This window comes from Vespula pensylvanica, chromosome 11, assembly GCF_014466175.1.
Source record: "Vespula pensylvanica isolate Volc-1 chromosome 11, ASM1446617v1, whole genome shotgun sequence".
Lineage (NCBI taxonomy): Eukaryota > Metazoa > Arthropoda > Insecta > Hymenoptera > Vespidae > Vespula > Vespula pensylvanica.
Window position 1 is genome coordinate 3,394,326 of NC_057695.1, and position 12,848 is coordinate 3,407,173.

Consider the following 12,848-nt stretch of genomic DNA (forward strand, 5'->3'; position numbering starts at 1 on the left):
TTCAGCAGATATTGTAATTTTTCTAATAACGTCGTAGTCAATTCAGAAAGCATTGATTTATTCAAAATTAACACGGAATTAGTACGATTAAAGTATCGTAAAAAGATCAATGGATCAAAGTACAACTTACGATTTATTCGAAAATCATCCCTTTGAATAATTAATTCTACATTATATTTAGATACTCTAATCAACTTATGAGAGAGAATTCATATAACATAAATAATACATAACTAACGTTACTGCATTTATTTTTCATCTATTTCGTACTATCAATTATTATCGGAACAGCCGGACGAATTGGTTCGATTTCCGTATTCGTACGGATCGAGCAACCGCATTTAATATCGCGGTTATCGTCGTCACACACCGCCAATCTACAAACTGCGACGCGCGTTAGTACAGATAGAAAAGTTTTATCAATCAAGGACGTACATATATGCGATCGAATATAAATGTAGCGATTCGAGATGCTTTTTCCTTCTTTCTCTTTTCCTCTTTTGCTCTTTTTTTTTCGTTCTCTTTCCCTCGTGTCGGGTACAGAATACCTGCAACACAGTGTATCTAATTAATAGGATTAATTAAGAACTTTGTGCCAACGTTCTAGGCAAGTTTCCAGTAACTTCGTGACGATTTTTCTTTTCGTCCTTGTCGCACGTTTCTCCGCGTACGTAATTAGGTAACGTGGTTTCAAATACCCCGTCGACCCTTTCACAACCCCTCCTTCTTCCTTTCTTTGAAGCATTTCTTAAACGAAATATTTGGAATAGTTGGAGTAGAATTCTCGTAATCGTATATCGATCGATATCCCTTCTTTCCCCCTCTCTTTCTTCATCCTTTTTTCACTAATTTGTTCAAATGCCTTTTATCGGGTTTACGAATATATACAAAAGGCTTCATTATATCATTAGCAAATGTATTTTCTTATACAGAGTAAATAATTATTCCAGTATCGAAATAAACAAATTTAATTTCTTCATCACGACGAATTCGCGAAGAAAAAAAATTATTTAAACTACACGAGGATGGAATCTCCATTCAAATCGATCATAGTTATTAATTTCCTAACGATCATCTTGCGGTGTTCGTTGGTGAAACAAGTTCGGTCGAAACGTATGATTGAATTTAATCGTGATTCATGCGAAAGAATCGTTTACGCGAAACGTTAAAGTCCAAGAAGGTGAAGTGCGTCGTAAAGTTATCAATTTTAATGATCGTTTAACTTTACCTATGTTAATCGGCGAAACAAGTTTGCATGAGAGCAAATAAAGTGAAATCGTTTATTTATGTTAAATAAAAAGAAAGGATATCACGAAAGGCGGAGTCGATCATAAAGTTATCAGTTTCAACGATCGTTTTCACATGCTTATTCGTAAAACGAGTTTTAATGAATAAAACAGGTTTCACGTGATCCTTGAGTCATTCATTTCGAAGTTCTTTTGATATCGCGTTGTATTTATAAAATTATTTATTTTCGTTCTTGGCGAAGAAATGATAGAAGAGGGGGTAGGCATATTCTGGCGTTAAGAATTCAGCGTGAAAGTGTCGTTTTGGAGGCTATGGAAGTAGACAAAGGAAAGGGGTTACGACCTTACGGGAATGAAATTGTGGAGAAAGGAAAAGGATGGAAGGCGGGGGATCGGAAAGAACGACATGTGGGCGTAAAGAAAAAGAGAAAGATAGTCGAGGCCACAATCCGACACCTTTAAACTATTCCTTTGTGGGTTTTAAAACTTCAGTGGCGCTCGTATTTTGGTGTCCCAAGTGGGTCATCGATTGTTCTATAGCGCTACGATTCCCGTTGGAAATTGTCTTTCCTGTCATTGAGGACCTAATCATTTCTCTCTCTCTCTCTCTCCCTCTCTCTGGTTCTCCAATGGTCTCTCGCATAGTCTCCAACGGGCTATTACGATGTAGGTTGTCGAAAAATATCCGCAAGCACTCCCAGAGTGACGATCATCCAGTGAAGGATTTTTGATATTTTTTTTTTTTTTACCTTTTTTTTTTATATTATTATTCATGGATATTGCTACGAGGTAAAATTTTTTTTTCGATAAAGCGCGTATGTTCATAGGAGATATCGAACATAGAAAGTAAAAATTAAAAATAACCTTGATATAAATTTTAATGCAAATGATTATTAACGTTTTATCGGAATTTTTTTCTGTTTTTATTTTTTCTCTCGTCTTTTATACAAAATTCTGAACCCTATCGCTTTGCTCATTTAGATATCGCGAGTCTTTTTCATTACTATCGCCACTCTCGAAGTCGTCAGTTCTTCGTCGTATCGCTGTCGTTTCTTAGTTCGAATATCGTGCGAGATGCAAGCAAATATAGCAGGAATTCCCCTTTGCATCGCGATCAGAGGGGTGTCGGAGAATATGGGGAAAGAGGGAAGTCTACAACAAAGCCTCTTTGCAGTCGCTACGTTGCGTTCAACGGCCGTTGAATAAGGCAATATCCCCGGGTTTTATCGTACTCGTTTTGCATGTGCTGAAAAAGAGAAGGAAGGAACAACAGAGATAGAAGATGAGAAAAGTGGAAGCGGGGGAGAGAGGCTATTATTACATCGGAAATTACTAGATTCACATTTTTTTCCTTCTCTTTTCTTCACCTTCAACTTTCATCTTTTTTTCTTTCCCTCCCTCTCTCTCTCTCTCTCTCTCTCTCTCTCTCTCATTATCCGTATGCCTATCTGCTAATATCGAGTCTCCCTTTACCACCCTTCCGTCTCTCTGTTCCTCTCTTTCTGTTTTCCTGCAATTTCCCTGCAATTTTCCTGGTTGGCGAAGCTCATTTTGCATCCACTTCGACGAACCACATATGGGAAAAGTTCGTGATCAAAATAGTCATGACAGTCATGACGTCGTCCTTAATAATGTAACTTTCAGTATGATTCTAATACTGTTGAAGTTGATTAGAATTTATTGTTTATGCATAGAACTTGTATGTGATTTCATTTCGATTTTAGTTAGATCAAACATAAGATACCAGTAGTAAGATCTATCAGATTTATTTCGAAAGTGATATATTGGTTTTAATATTGACGATACTTCTCTTTTTCTCTTTCTTGTGGCAATTGTGTCGAGTCATTACCTCGTATGATTACATCGTTATGCATGCTAACGCGTAATAACATCTCCCTCTTTCTCTCTCTCTCTCTCTCTCTCTTGCTGTCTCATCTATGATCGGCCGTCATTAAGAACTCTAATGGCCTATCATTACAGCAACGCAAGTCGTTTTGCAGCGTCATACGAATTTTCATCTCCGTCTCGGACAACCGGTAAAAGGTGCGAATCTCTTGAGAGAGATAAAGAGAGAAAGAAAGAGCTCTTTTCTTCAATTTTGTTCTTTTATCTTTCTCTCTTGTGGGATTTGATTAGATAAGTTAGAAGTTGGAAAGTCTCAGAGCCTCTTATTGTCCTTTCATAAACGTATTGTGTACGTACTGGATTTGTAAAACATCAATTATGATCCTGCTATATTTTTTTCTTTCAATAAAAATTTAATCTTTCTCGATTATTCAGCAAGAAAAATTACGTTTCTAGAGTTCGAGATTAATATGTTATGAATTTTTTTAGTGTAACCCAAAATTCTGGATTGGTATGGATCAAGATACGTATCTGATCTTGGAAAACTCATCCCTTTAGAAAATACTGTCAGTATTTTCACCAATCTTCATCACAGATATTACAATCTTTTATGTTTTAAAATCTGATGTTGATTTTTTCGAATGAAGTCGCGAAAAATTTGAGGTCTTTTAAAGGGAGTAGGTTCGATTAAAAAAAAAAAAAAAACGAAAGAAAGGAGAGACGTTTTTGATTCGAAAGGGAAAGAATCTTTTTCATCATTCGTGGCTTACTTTCAGAACGATCATCGGAGGTCGAAGTTTTTCTTGGAAACGACGAGCTCGCTTTTACACAGCATATCGTTGCTCTCGACATACCGTTGTATGAATCTTGGCACGAAGTATTACGAGCATTCGAGGACACGACGACACGTATGTCGGGGCGTGCGCCACTCGCGATTTGGAGGATATGTTCCGTGGAAGTCGAGGAGCGATTGGATTCTCGATATGCTGACGGAGAGATATACATACTCAAATGTGAATGCCTTTGAACCATCAAGCATTCGAATTCTCCTGCAATTCGGAGATAGACTTCGATTTTCCTAATTACGGTCAGGTATAAAAAATTATAATTTCAATAAATATAACATATATTTTCGATACGATGAAAGTTTCAAGTTAAAATATCTTCCGATGAAAAGGGAAAAGAAAAAAGAAGCAGAGATAAAATTTGTTCGATTATAAGTAATGTAACTGTGCAACGTATTAAGGAGAAAATATTTCAACATATATACGATGCATTTTAATTATCAAAATTGTGTGAAAACAAATGAATTATCGATAATAACGTATTATTTAATACGAGAATATATGTGCAGTAATATGATATGAATCGAGTTCAATAAAATAAAAAATATGAAATTTTGTTTACGTTGAAATCAACGGAAATTTTCTGTTCATTTTATTAAATTTCTTGTTCTTCGATGTAATCATTAAAAAATAACGATGTATATTATGTATATATTATAACGAGTACACGCGTAGATGAAGACGAATTTGTGATTTTATAATAGAGTTTTAAGTGATATTTGAATAACGTCTAATAGAATGTACGGGAATCTATTTTCTGATCTTCGTGTTAACGTCAAGCTTCTCTTACGCTCGAGGAGAAAATGAGCGCGGTCTAAAGATATGTAAGACCGTGTGTACTTGAATAATAGTTAATATACAGTATATTCCACTTGAAGTTTCTCCTCTCGGCCGTTACCATCTCAAACTACATGCATAATGCGCGCAGATGTTCCTTCGATGAAAGAACTCTTTTAAATTGAATTTGCAAAGGCTTTTCTTTGAAACCGCGTCTGGGAAGAATAGTTCATTAAAATAAATCGAATGGTTAATGTATTAATCACTTGCGTTAGACTAATCTTATTTGTACTTATCCGAATAGTGTAATTATATGCTAATATTACAGCAGGTTCTTTGAGAACTTATAATTAGTATAGAAAAGATTTTCGAATCGTTTTGGGAAGATTGATCACGATCGTTTGTCATTTAATTTTCAGCACAAGTGGTTCATTAGAAATGGTTATCGTTTTTTTTTCTTCCTTGTCTTGTTCCATTAGATTCGATGATGGTCGTATCAAAATGATTTATCGTTCGATTAGAATCAATTCGAATTCGACAGAATTTTTGAAGTTCGTTAAAAAGGACACTGACGTGAACATCGAACGTTCCATTCTATTTTTTCCAATCTCGCGTCGTGACGTTAAAGTACGCTGACGTCTCGTCGATTCGAATTCGCTTCATGGTTATAGCCTAGGAACTCCACGGAGATGGAAGTAACCGAATCAGAAATCAGAGAATCGAAGCTCTATCGAGCGAGTTCTGGACATGCCGAACCACTCGGTTAAATCAAAAACGAATTTAGGATGTCTACCGTGCACCGAGCATAGACGTCCACGTAATTGGATTTTCGATATCGAGAGGCTCGCGAGATAAAGCGAATCCCGGTTGATAAGGAACAAGAGGCTTACGTCAGAGAAAACTGAACTGGATGCATTTTTTTTTCATTTCGATCGATCGATCGGTCGATCGATCAATCTTTTTACAATGCGTGCGATCATTTTAAACGACTCCCTATGGTCGAGTCAATTTCTGTTAAAATAATAAATGATGAATATACGAGATCATATTGAAACATTTAACGGTAGCAAATATTTATTTAAACGGAGCCAAAAATAATTAATTTCTTTATTAGTTCGTTACCTCAGTCGATAGGACGTTCGGGTTAAACTATTAAACTCGACGCTGGTTAACGCATATCGAGGTATATAATTATAGCATACAACGTTAGCCGTGGTACAAGATCAACCGGGGTATACACGACCTCGTTATGCTCGTTTTCTCGCATTTACGGACTACGCGTACATTTTCATCCGGGAAATATTATCCGAGAACCGTAGACCGGGGATTTATATCGTAAAGAATAACGGCGAGTTGAATCTAATGGCTATGTAACTTTTCGGCGACCCAGTTGTTCGTATCGAGAATAATCGAGACATTGAGAATCGATGGGGCGTCGAGGAAAAAAAAATTGTTCTGCTCCTGCTGCTGCTGCTGCTGCAGCTACTGATGGTGGCTGGCGAGATTTCTCGCTATGAGAAATATATAAACGATAATTCAAATTTTTCGCGCTCCAAATAATTTAAAATAAGCTTCGTGAACTCGGCATCTCGTTTGCTCGAGAAAAATGCTTGTAAATTCACAGAAGTGTTAAAAAAGTAAAGACTTCTTTTTTTTCTATCCTTTTTTTTTCCTAACATGTAATGAAAAAATCAAAGCCCTCATAAAGATTTCGCTTGTGATCCCTATAGAGCTCACGGACTTTGCAATTCTATATCGAGCCTTTCAGTCGCTCGGAAAATATTGAAAGTATCTCGGTTAGAATCGAGGTCCCGTCGTTCATAGAAAGCAAAGATTGGGACAAAGCGATCGTGATACTTTTGACTTGGCAAAAACGGAGACATGTAGGTTACCAGATGGACTTTGGTGTTGACTCGTCGTCGTTCATTGGTCTGATGGCATGCGGTGTGAGAGGAAATTGGGAGAAATACATTAAATCCTTTAGCAAGTTGGCAGCAGGAAATGAAGAGATCGCTGCATTTACCTATATTCGTAATGTGTTTCCCTGTTTCCATGGCAATATTGCAAGCAAGCGAGTTCACCAAATTAGCCTTAAATTAAATTCTTGAATACGATCGCGTTTATAAGTTTCTGTAATATTTTGCGAAACTTTCTGAACAAACTTATTTTATTTACATTTGTTCAGAACGTTATACATATTTAATACTAGAAATGATTTTTATTTAAATTAGATTCACATTTCATTTCTGTTTTCTTCTGCTACGATTTCTTCCATCTGAAAGATTTTCTTGAAATTATCGTTTTCTCATAACTCTATCCGTGGTTTTTGATCGATGCTCTCGGAAACTTCATTCTAACCACGAGTAGGTAATCTTTGTTCGTTCGTTCCTTCGTACCTGGGTTATGAGAAAATTTCTTACCTATAGGTAAATGCATTCGTTCTATATGTCGGTAGTACGCGATAGATGAATGGATCCCATGGTTATAAAGAATTTAAAGGGCAAGAAGTTCGATTTTGAGAAAAAGATTAATGCACTCGAGATTTCTTCTAGCCTCCTCTTCTTTTTCGTTTCTCTTAGCCACATTTTCGTAAAACTTTGATCGTAGCAAGAACCAGCGAATAGAGCAATAGAAAAGTTAGATGCGCGTAGAGTACCTTTGCGGAATACTTTATAAAACTTATACGTGATGATAGATAAGGTATTCTAATTATATGCTAGAGATACACGAGAAAAATTTTATGGTGGCCGACAAGAATTAATCTTCGTTATAGAAGTGAACGTTGCAACATTGTGGCATAGTATACTTGTTTTCTTATTAAAAAGAACTTGAAATAGTCTATTAAAGATACTTGCAAATTTTTGTCGAAACAATTAAAAGTTCGAGGCACAAAGTTTATCTTCGTTAAAGTAGTGAGCGTGGATTCGCATTCGAAAAAAAGAGGGATTAGTTTATAAAAACGTGAACAAATTTTTAAATCGAGCGAGCGAGCGAGCGAGAGAGAGAGAGAGAGAGAGAGAGAGAGAGAGAGAGAACAGAGGATCCACGAAATCGGAATTCTCGTGTGACCGAGTAAATTCTGTTTCACAGTGTAAAGTCTATTTCGTTTACGAGTCCTGCCTCAATGCGGTACAATTTGTTTCCTTGTTTGATGGAACTCATCCATCATGTCAAAAAATTCGTACGGATGATTCTATCCAAGTTCAATGACCGTTAAATCGCACGTCCATGTATTCCAGGAAATATGCGTGGATATTTTGTCACGGAAGAAATTAGTATTCGTAGTGATATTTATTTACAGTCTGTACTTAAAATTTTAATATTCCATGGTCAATGGAAATTTTATTAAATATTTTGCATCAGCTAATCTTCACGTTCTTGTAACCTAATAGAAATTTTTTATAAGGATTTGTTACACTATGTACATACATATATATAAGTACGCGTTATTATACCATCCGAGCTTCATGACGAAATTAAGTATAATTTCTAGGGAAACGTTGCTTGTTACCCATTGTAGTCCACAGTAGGATGCATTGCTGTAATTTTATGCTACTTCGTAGAGATAGGTTTTCTTCTTCTCGTACATGACTTCAAAAGTGAAACGTTACTCGTGTCACGTCTTGTGAACATATATCACCACGTTAACTCGAGAAAGAAGGAACGAGAGAAACAAACGAAAAAGAGAGGACACGCTACTATAATTTTACTTCTTCATCGCAGCGTACAACGTATAATTTTGCAGCTCGTGGCTCGAGTAATTTCGTAACGGATTTACATCTCGCAAGTAACGCACTTTCGCAAAAATATTCCTATTTCGCATTTAAGTCCATTTTAATCCATTCTACTCCCAGCTTACTCCTATATTTTTTATTTCATTTAATCGTTCTAGTTACAAGTTTTTCTTTTCCTCTTCTTTTTTCTTTTCTTTACTTTTTCTTTCTCCTCTTTTCCTTTTTTTTTTTTTTTAACCACGTCGATTAGAAAATTTTCTCTTAGGTGCTCGAAAACGGCGAACGATTCTAATCTTCAATTATTCTACGATGTCGGTAAATCTCCGGTAAGAACAAAACGGGTCGCGTTATCTCCCTTTCTCTTCCTCTTACTCCTCGTTTTTTTTTTTCTTTCTTTCTTTCGTCGTCCTTTTTTTTTATTCTTTTTCTCTTCTCCTTACTCGACGGAAGCTTCATACATTTTTTTTCAGATTTAAAGGCTGCATTTAAAACGCTTCATTACAGTCCAACACGCGCGTGCTGCCCCAGCCGCGGCCGTGGATTATGCATCTCTCATTTGCCGTTGGAATATGGCCGGCGATTTAGATTGCAACACTCGGTTGCAGCAAGTAAAGATTAGAGAGATCTCGTCCTTCGCATAGTAGATACTATTCGTGTTTCGAACCGAACAACGCGTTTTCCTCATTCTATGCGTGCGCTATGTTCCCTTCGGGTTTGTCATGCTTCTCTTCCGTTGATGCAATTTGCATCTTGAATGCTGCGGGAAATGGACCGAAGATCTTCTCGTCTTCTCGAGATACGCCTTGCCGAAAGTTGAGATTTCTCAATCGTATGGGAGGACAAAGTTCGGGAAATGAGTTTGAAAAAACTTGACAAATTTTTATTCCTTTCGAAAGTTATCGAGTTTTATCAGGATCTTGGGAATTTTTATTTATTTTCAGATAATCGTTTTATTTAACCTTCGAGATAAATAGAACGGTTTCAAGTTTTCTCCGAAAATATACTAAGGCGGTCCTTTCTTTCCTTTCATCGACACTGAAATCAATGTCTTGGAAACCATTTGTCCGGCCATCGTCGAATATTTATCGCATAATGAGAGAGCGTGCACCATCTTGTCGGAAGCACTACGGGAAATGTTACTTTCTACCGAGTTAGAGACTCTAGCCAGAACGTTTTTGTAATCCTCTTTCCTTTTTCCTCCTCCTCTTCTTCTTCTTCTTCTTCTTCTTCTTTTTTCTTTTGCAGTCCACTCCGTGTAAGTGGTATGAATATTCAAAAGTTCCAGAGCCAAATCTCGACCGTTGGAATTAAAATAAAAGTTTTACGCTTAGTTCGCGTCGTATTCGAAAAACGGATACATGTCGAGAAATTCGAATTCATGCGAATGATTCGCATTGTTTTTTCCAAAGCGTTCATCGTTTCGCATATTTTCATCCCTAAGATATATGTCGCTGGATTTGATTACGGCCGCAATAAATTGAAACAAAGGATTGAGAAAGTCATCTAAAAAGTCGGCAAAACGTGGAATTTTCAATAGTATAACAATAGATATTTCAAAAAATATACACCTATATTTTTTTTCACGATTCTCTTTAGTTTGATCCAACTGAATTCACGTATTGTTTTCGTTCGAGGCAACGTGTTTCAATTTAGGTTTGCTTACTTCTAACTGAAAGCTCGAAAATATTTTGCGGTTGAAAGGGATATTGGAAGTCGAAGGGGTATTATTTTTTTTCGAGCAAAAAGTATTTGGTGTACGAATATTGGTCGACAGAATTATTCGTGTAAAAGTATCTCTTTCTCCTTTCGTCTGAGTGGTGGTGTCTGTAGATGGGTGGACTTATGGTTTGAGTACCGTGGCTGAAAGTTGAAAGAAGTAGGAAACGAGCAAACGAAAAGTACGTTTAAACGGTGATCTGGAAGCTGCGGGAAGACGGAAAATTGTATAAAGAAAGACACGATCCTCTGTTTCCTTCAGAGACGTTACTCCAAGATGGCTTCCTCTTTTTCTGTGCTCTTCTTCCCTCGTCTACTTCTTCAAATTGAAAGCGGAAAAGTTCTTAAACTATCCGAATGATTCTCCGTATAAAGCCGAAGCGAGAAGGAATGAAATTTTTACTTATTCGGCTTTCCCTTTTTCGTGAGTGGTCTTATGTAAATGAAATTGTTTATGAAACTGCGTAATCGGGCCGACATTCGAGTCAATTCGCAATAAAACTTTTATATTGTGGATCAAAGCGTTACGAAAGAAGTTCGTAAAAAAATGTGCCACGTAGTATAATCGCATTGTTTTTCTTTTTGTTTACTCATCGTCCTTGTCGTTATCGTCGTCGTCCGTGTATATTACATTTGTCTTACCAAGAGGATAAACGAGATTGAATATTTTTTCGTCTCCTCCCTGTCCACCGGCGAGACTTCCATTTCGACCAGTAAAATAGGGAAGAGCTCTAGCTAAGTTTGGGTTAGTATTTACATCGTTGCATATTTCACGAGGGACAAGATGAAAGAGGTGGCTGAGGTAAAGACGGTTTGAAAAAATTCCTGGTACTTCTTATTAAACGTGGAACCAGAGATGTACGCTATCTCTCCTTCTCTCGAACTTTTTTCTTCTGTCAAGATTTCTATCAACAACGAGCAAGAGAATTATTTTTAATTATAAAAATAACTTTGAATGGACACGCGAATATCCATCGTAGGTTTATTCTACGCATTCTAGTTTGGTCTAGACAGCTTGAACGAAAGGCAAAAAGGGAATGGGATCGTTATATTGATTTTCCTGTACGAGTTGGCGTCAGTACTCTTTTCAAAAGTTGCCACGCTTGTTGGAAGAGTATTTCTATTTCTCTATGTAGACAGTCGTCGCGCATTCCATTAAAAAAAAAAAAAAAGCGAGAAGTTGTCATTGTCATTAACAGTCATGTTTTGTTTCGTAATACTTAAAAATGTGTACGAAAATTTTATCGAGCCAGACGATAGAGATTAATAACAATATTTTTAGGAATTCCGTTTTTAAGAGTTTGATTACGCATTCGTCAATGAGATTAACGTTTTTGGATTAACGTTCCGATCCCTTCTTGTGATATATACACTCGTCTTTTTTCCTCTTGATATTTACCTCGTTATCACACATATTTGGGAATTTGAGCCGTTATTTCAATCAATTCAATGGTTTTATTTCAACTCTTTCAAAAAGCGATAACTCGACACTCCTTTTTTATTTTTTATTTCCTTCATAAAAGATAATTGTTTTATCTCGCTAGCACATTCAGGACGTTTAAGCACAAATTGTCTTACGATCGATCGTCTCTGGTAAATACGAATTTGTTTTTCAATCAGTGGACGTTCTTTTTTCCATGAATACGACAGGCGCTAAAGGTAGATTAAAATAGTGTTAGGGAGAGCTACATAGGCTGCTAAATAAAGTAACGATTTCTTGTTAAAACGAACATTTATTGATAATTATTATGTACACATGGTAAATACAGGATTCTTTTGAACAGGTTTGTTTATATATATATGTATGTATGTATGTATGTATGTATGTATATATACATATATATAATTTATATTTTATAACATATATGTATATATCATCGATCTGGAAATTATATTGGCATACGAATGAACGAATTTATAATTAAAATGTCGGCAATACTTTGCAAGTTATCTACTTGCCTGTGTGACGATGCACTGTGTTGGAAACTAATCAGATTTCTCTGTTCGATAATGTATCATCGGTGTCAACGAGAACGCTATCGGACAATTTCAATTTTAAGTGAATTTTCATAGGACAAAGGCAACGAAAGAGACTATCGAAAACCTATTATTATTATTATTATTATTATTATTATTATTATTATTATTATTATTATTATTATTATTATTATTATTATTATTATTATTATTATTATCTTGGAACAAAAAACAAGACTTCTTTCAATGCAAAGTATAGAACACATTAGCCATTGTGTTGCGAGAAGGGGCAGGAGTAACGACATCAGCAACATCGATTCGACGTGAAATCCTAAACTCTGTTGCGGCTCTTCTAATCCGATCGATGCACCGGGAAATTATTTGATTTAGATAATCTCGTTAGTTTTCGCGGAGAACCAAGATATCGTATTATCCCTTCTTGTGATTATATCTCTATATATGCATTGTTTAGACTACAACAATCTCTAAAATGTTTTACAAACTAAACAAAAAATGCAATATAGTTGATTTTAGTAAAGTCACTATTATTATCATTAGTTTCGCAATGTAAACTTTATCATTTGAATACTAGAAATTATCTTAAAATATCTGGAAGATCGAATATCGCACGCTCGATGAAAGAGGATAAGAATATAAAAAAATTTTTCTGTAACAATTCGACTGCGGTGTTGAAGTTCTCCGTGCTG

At 36.0% G+C, this 12,848-nt stretch overlaps 1 protein-coding gene and 1 long non-coding RNA gene across 2 annotated transcripts in view; both read left to right on the forward strand.

The window, feature by feature from the left end:
- Positions 1 to 12,848, forward strand: part of LOC122633115 (E3 ubiquitin-protein ligase MYLIP) — a 112,073-nt gene that overhangs the window by 7,292 nt on the left and 91,933 nt on the right. The window lies entirely within an intron of this gene.
- LOC122633123 overlaps positions 1,205 to 12,848 on the forward strand; it is a 38,813-nt gene continuing 27,169 nt past the window's right edge. Inside the window, exon 1 of the long non-coding RNA XR_006328028.1 lies at positions 1,205 to 1,216. This is a non-coding gene — a long non-coding RNA (uncharacterized LOC122633123). The remainder of the gene's footprint in view (positions 1,217 to 12,848) is intronic.